This window comes from Lagopus leucura, unplaced genomic scaffold (genome assembly GCF_019238085.1).
Source record: "Lagopus leucura isolate 7727_CA_CO unplaced genomic scaffold, USGS_WTPT01 Super-Scaffold_73, whole genome shotgun sequence".
Classification (NCBI taxonomy): domain Eukaryota; kingdom Metazoa; phylum Chordata; class Aves; order Galliformes; family Phasianidae; genus Lagopus; species Lagopus leucura.
This window is the reverse complement of record NW_024962252.1, coordinates 62355224-62361441: the sequence shown is the minus strand read 5'-3', so window position 1 is coordinate 62361441 and position 6218 is coordinate 62355224.

Here is a 6218-nt window from a genome sequence, read left to right as displayed (position 1 = left end):
CTTCATAAATCATAAAACACAACAGTTCGTTATATATAAATCTTCCTTTAGTATCAATTTCCTTTAGTATAAAGGTAGAAATTCTATTTTCTTGACGTCAGTATTAAGTTTTTCATAGTGCTACAAGGCCATCCCTATGTAATTATTCACATCCTCTTATATATCTGAATAATTGTTTGCATGTTTCTCTCCAGCAAATTCAAGCTGCTCTGGTAGAGTGCTTCAAATTGGGAAGAATGCTGGGAGAAAAAAAAATTATCAAGACCTTTATACATCCTAGTATACAGTGGTGCAAATAATTTATTTTTCAAGGAGATATATAAACCCATGCACACTCAATGTGTAATTTCTGCTGATCCAGAATGAAGAAGTTTCCAATTGCTTTCTAAAGCAGAAAGCCTCAGCACTTTTGTTCCAGCTTAACAAAACATTCTCTTTGACTGAAATTACATTGTTCATCTGGCTTTTTTCTTTTTAACTTCTAAAAATATTCAAAAATTAAGCATAACTACATGTGTTCTCAATACTTCACTTGGAAAAACAAGCCCTAAAACCTTTCTTACCCTCATTCCAAACTTACTACTAAATTAGATATGAATTTGTGAAGAGTTTCAGTGGTCACAAAACTGACTATTTCAGTGAATGAGCTACATATTGGAGAAAAATGTTCACCTGGTTCCTATTATAGCACTGAGCTGCCAGTGTGGGAGTCTGCTCTAATGGTTTGATGTGGGCTGGCCTTATGTCAAACCCATGGTAGCCATTCCCAGGGTGGGTGAAAGCTGCTATTGAAGAATGGTTACGATACACATCTCTGTGTCTAAGTAAGGTGAATTACTCATCAAACCTCCTCTACAGGAGTTAAACAGAATGCATAGTCAAGTCCATAATGAGGGTGGTTTTCTATATGTTTTGAGGCTGCAAAGCCTTCTCTCTAAGGTGATGATTTCCCAGTACACCTGTTTTGCAAAGACTCTGGTATTATTGAAGTGTTACAAAGAAGTGTTCTTAGATGTGGTACAGAAATGGATCTACATTGTTTCCTCCAAAAGTAACGCCTCATGTTAGTTTTCATGGAACTTACAACAAATATCTAAAACACAGTAACTTGTAACTCTATGAAACAGTAACTCTATGAAACACTTTTTCAACATAACATTGGACCATTAGCTGTGCCTTTTTGCCAGCAATAAGCAAGACCCTGCATGCTGCATTTGTAAATATTTACATGTATGTCTGGAATGTGGCTTGTCTTTCATGGCACTGTCACCACTGCTGAAATGCACTACCCACCACCTCATCATGCTCACACCCAGTGTTTGGTGTCCAGCAGTGTTCAGCAAGCAGTGATAAATGTCAGTGGGTGCCATTTTTTTTCCACATGGAAGATTTCAATTCCATGTCTTTTCTTCACATGCACTTCCACGTCAGATACCATTGTGTCAGACTGCCACAGCAACAAAATGTGATGGAACATTGATGGAAAGGTTCAATCTCTACTGACGTACCTCCACTGTCTGCCTCTGACTTTATGGGCCGATATCATAAAATAGGAGGCTTTACTTTCAGAGCAGACCTCAGACAAAACTCTGTGGTATAATAGCTTACCTTTTAAACAACATAATCAGTGTTAAGCCTGTGTCACTCAGGTATTGATGTAGTCCCTACTAGTTCTGATTTATGTCTTATTGTGTTTAATGAAGGATCTCACTTGAAGAATAGGTATTATTTGGTATAAAAAGTGTGCCAGAATATGATACTTGAAATAAGAAGTGTTTATATTGTTGGGAAGTGATGTAATGGCAGCTTGACTTATGTTTATTAGCATGTGAAAAGCATTAGCAGTATATCTGTCTGTTTTCTATTAAATATTCGTATGCTACAACAAAAAATATCCATGGATAACAAACTGGAAACTATGCATAACTGGCTGCCTTTAAATTTTCTTGTTTTCTTTTTCTTTTTCTTTTTTTTTTTTAAACTAATTTCCAGTGAACAAACAGGCTCCATAAAGGTGATGTAGAGAGACAATATGCATAAGGCTCTTTTTAATAGGAAAGAAAATAAAACTAACCTAAAAGTAACTCTGCTTTTCCTACGTGTTTTAGGAAGTATGGATACTTCTGAATTTCTGTTTTGATATGGTGGCTTTTTTTTTTTTTTTTTTTTTGTTTATATTCCTGAAGGATGTGGAAGCTCTGCTTAGTAATTACAGGCCTCTTTCAGTTGATTTGTGCATAGGGAGAATGTTTGTTTGTTGATTTTAAATATCTGATTTATTTTATGAAAGATGAAGCCTCTGTCTAATATCTTTGTGAATCTAGGCATTACTATATTAGAAGAGAAACACACCACAGATGAAACAGGCTGTATAGTTACAAGTTACTTTCTTATTTGTGTATATATAGATTTATCTTCTTCTACCAAATTAAAAAAAAAAAAAAAAAAAAAAAAAAAAAAAAAAAAAAAAAAACACCCCCCTAGGGGAAATATTTAAAAATTATAAATGTTTTTTTCTTTTTTTTTTTTTCAGCATTTGCCACAGTCTTTTATAGCATTTCGGTGTTTTTCTTTTCCCTGTTTATTTGTTTTGAGATAAGTAGTATCTTCATCTAAAAACTTTTGTCATCAATTTGAAAAGTTGCGTGATGTGAAAGTACATATTTAAGCTTTATATCTGAACAGTTCAGTTCTCACAACATAGTGGTCTTTTAATAAGTCAAATATTTTAAAGCAAAAATATGCATCAGAGAAAGACAAGCACTCTGACGGATGTATTCCAATTAAAATGATTGGAGTGCCATTAAACTGAAGTCCTATTTGAGAAATGATAGAATGTGAGAGATTATCAGCTTTATGCAATTCACATTTAAAATCTGAGGACTGTACTAAAGTAACGTATTAAATTTCACAGCCAATTTGAAAGAAGCTTCAGGCCATTTTCTAAAGATTCTACGGGTTTAGTGCTGCTTTTAGCAGCCAAAGAACTATGTAGTATGTAAGAGGTGATCTGGCATATGAAAGAGAATATAACAGTGGCTTCTCGTTACTTTATGATGTATATGATACCCTAGAAAAAGGCTTCTGAAAGTAACTTCTATCAATAGAAATTTCAGCCGGGGTTAGATTTTATAAAACAATAGTTTCCCAAAATTGTTTTTTTCTCTTCACATTAATTTTATTAAATGATTCATAAGTACTGTGAGATGGAAAATAATAACAGTTGAACATCAGAGTCAATGTTTGGGAAAGCTGGATGGGACCATTTCACTAGAATTTAGGTCAGTGGGGATTGCATGGAATTTAAAGTTAGGGGCAATAATTCATTTGTAAATGAAGTCAACAGAAATTACTGCTTTTAAAAGTACAGATATGTCAAACCTTTTGCAATGGTGGAAGAACTTATTTGATGTGAGTAAAACAAAACAAATCCAAACAAAAACCAATAATTCAAAAAACCTCAAAAGTTTTTCCTAATAGAAAACTTTGTACCGTTAATGATAATAGGACTGTAGGGAGCAAGAGAGGAAGGTAGATTTGCAAACAAGTAGGTGAAGTGGCCAAAGTAGCAAGGAGGGGGACAAAGCCTCTGGGTAACCATCTGCTGGTTAGAGATGTCCGTGTGACAGTGCTGTAACTCTCAACACCATAACTTGGCCATTAGCCCACTGAGTCCCAGAAGAGTTTTCCCATTGTTCTAAACATCTGTGGAAATATCCTTACTCAGGATGTGATGAATCAGTGAAACGTTAACTGTAATTAGATTGTAATGGAATCTTGTCTGATTGTTTTGTGATTGCAACTTTCCAATTGGTTTATATCTAGATTTCATTTGCAATTAGCCTATTGTCATTTGAGATTTGTAAGATAAATTTCCTCTTTCAGCAGTACTGGAATGTATGTAGAAGATTTACAGAAGTTTGCATTCTCTATCTCCTAAATAGTTATGTTTTTTCTTATTTTTTTCTTACTATAGCTTAAATGTGAAAATTGTTTTCTATGCTCTCAAAGTTCAGAAGCAATTATAGCTACAGATGTCAGGAATGATTCTCAACAACTGAGGAGTCATTTCCCCATGGAAGTTAATAGATATTATCTTTTCTGATCTTTAATTTCAGTATAAATAGATTTGTTCTGCAGTTAGTTGCAAAACTCCCTGCTTTTAATGACAAAAGATCAGTGCAGAGGAAGAGAATCTACCAAAACAGATGCACTATATTGAATTCACTACAGTTCCTATTTTGTTAATGACTGTTGAAGTCCTGATAAGTATGTTGCTACAGATAGATGCACAGACATGCTAATGTGAACATGAAACATGTCTAGGATCGTTTGGAAAAGTGGAAAACCCCTGCATTTTTCTGCGGAAACCAGACAGGGTAAGATTCATCTTGTCTGCATGACATAATGTCTTCATTACAAGACTGCATGTTAGAAATAGGAACAGTGTATAATTTTGCAGAGCTTGGTGAAAGTTAGATACCTAATCTGTCTTTTATTTCTTTTACTCTAGTTGATGGTCGCTTCTGAAGGTCAAATTTTTGTCTCTGAATACTGGTGTCTCAGATAGCAAGGATCACCTTTTGGAAGTTCTTATCTCTTTCCATTCGCTGCCAAAGAAAACTTGATGGCTCACTTAAACCTTGATAATGTGATTTTTATCTTGCCCATCTTGTTTTTCCTGGTCTTCCTGTATCCAGCAATCAACTTTTCTAAACTAACTTACTATGTATCAATCTTTTTCTGTTAACTATTATATAAAATCACATTTGCAGAACATTCACTGATTCTGTGTGAACATCCTGCATAACCATTGATTTTCTCCATGTTAAATACATGTACAAATGAAAGTCTGAGTCTTTACACTTTTTTTCTCATGTAAAAATTGGCTTCAGCTTGTTCTGAAAGCAGTGTAGAAATAATCCAGTTCCTTCAACAATATTATTACTGCATGGAAAACTCGAAAACAAACTTTAAACTCAATATAAACTTAGGTTCTACTTTCAGCTCTTGAACCATCCAAAGGATTTGACATGATTTAGGTAGAAAAATATCTGGCAAACTGTATTAACACCAATGAAGCAACTCAGCCTGATTAGCAAATATTATTTTTGCTTGGACCGGAGGTTCAATTCCTAAGGCTTGAAGAGACTTGATCTAGCAAGAATAGGTGAATCCCACAGCAACTCTCAGAACTTCCAATCCTTAGAAGAGATTAGCTATTGTAAGAATATTGATGTATTGTGTGAGTCACTAAAGCACCTGATAGGTAGAGAATGTTTTATAAGTGCAGAGAGACTTTTTCTAGAAACTAGTGGTTCTGTGGAAAAAGTTGAAGGATGCTGTGAAAATCATGGTTAAGGTCAGAGTTGTTATTGCAGAAAAATACGTGAAATCATCTTATAGAAGTTATCAAAGCAAAGCAGTATGTGCTGGCTCAGACACTGAACTACTCTATAAATGATAGCAGATGAAAAGTCGCTTCAAATGAGAGACTGGAGTAAAAAAGCCTGATTTCTGTGTATGAACTTCTGACCATGTATGAGAAATTAGACTTGTCAGTTCCAGATTTCTTCTGTATGAGAAGGTCACAAAGAATGAAAAAAGCTCAAATTAATGTAAGCTCAAAAGAAGTCACATAACTTCATAAAAGTTTATCTGTTAAGGAAATGAGAAAACTATCAAGAGACGAGGAAGAACACTATGAAATTATAAAAAAAAAAAAAAAAAAAATTCTCCACAGAAGTATATTTATTTTCATTCTTCACTATGTAGTAGGTTGTCATTCTTCTGACTAGAGACAGAAATGGAAAGAAGTATTTTCCAGCTGTTGAGCTCCTTTTTTGACCCCTTTGCAAAGGAAAAGCAATAAAACATGTCATAGAATCACAGAATAGTTTGGGTCGGAAGGAACCTTTAAGATCATCTAGTTCTAACCCTGTGCTATAGGCAGGGACACCTTCCACTAGACTAGGTTGCTCAAAGCCCTGTCCAGCCTGGCCTTGAATGCTTCCAGGGAGGGGGCATCTGCAACATCACTGGGCAACCTGTTCCGGTGTCTCACCATCCTCACAGTAAAGATTTTCTTCCTAATATCTAGTCTAAACCTACCCTCTTACAGTTTTAACCTATTTCCACTCATCCTGTCACTACCTGCCCTTCTAAAATGTCCCTCCCTGGCTTTCCTGTAGGTGCCCTTCAGGTATTGGCAGTATCTT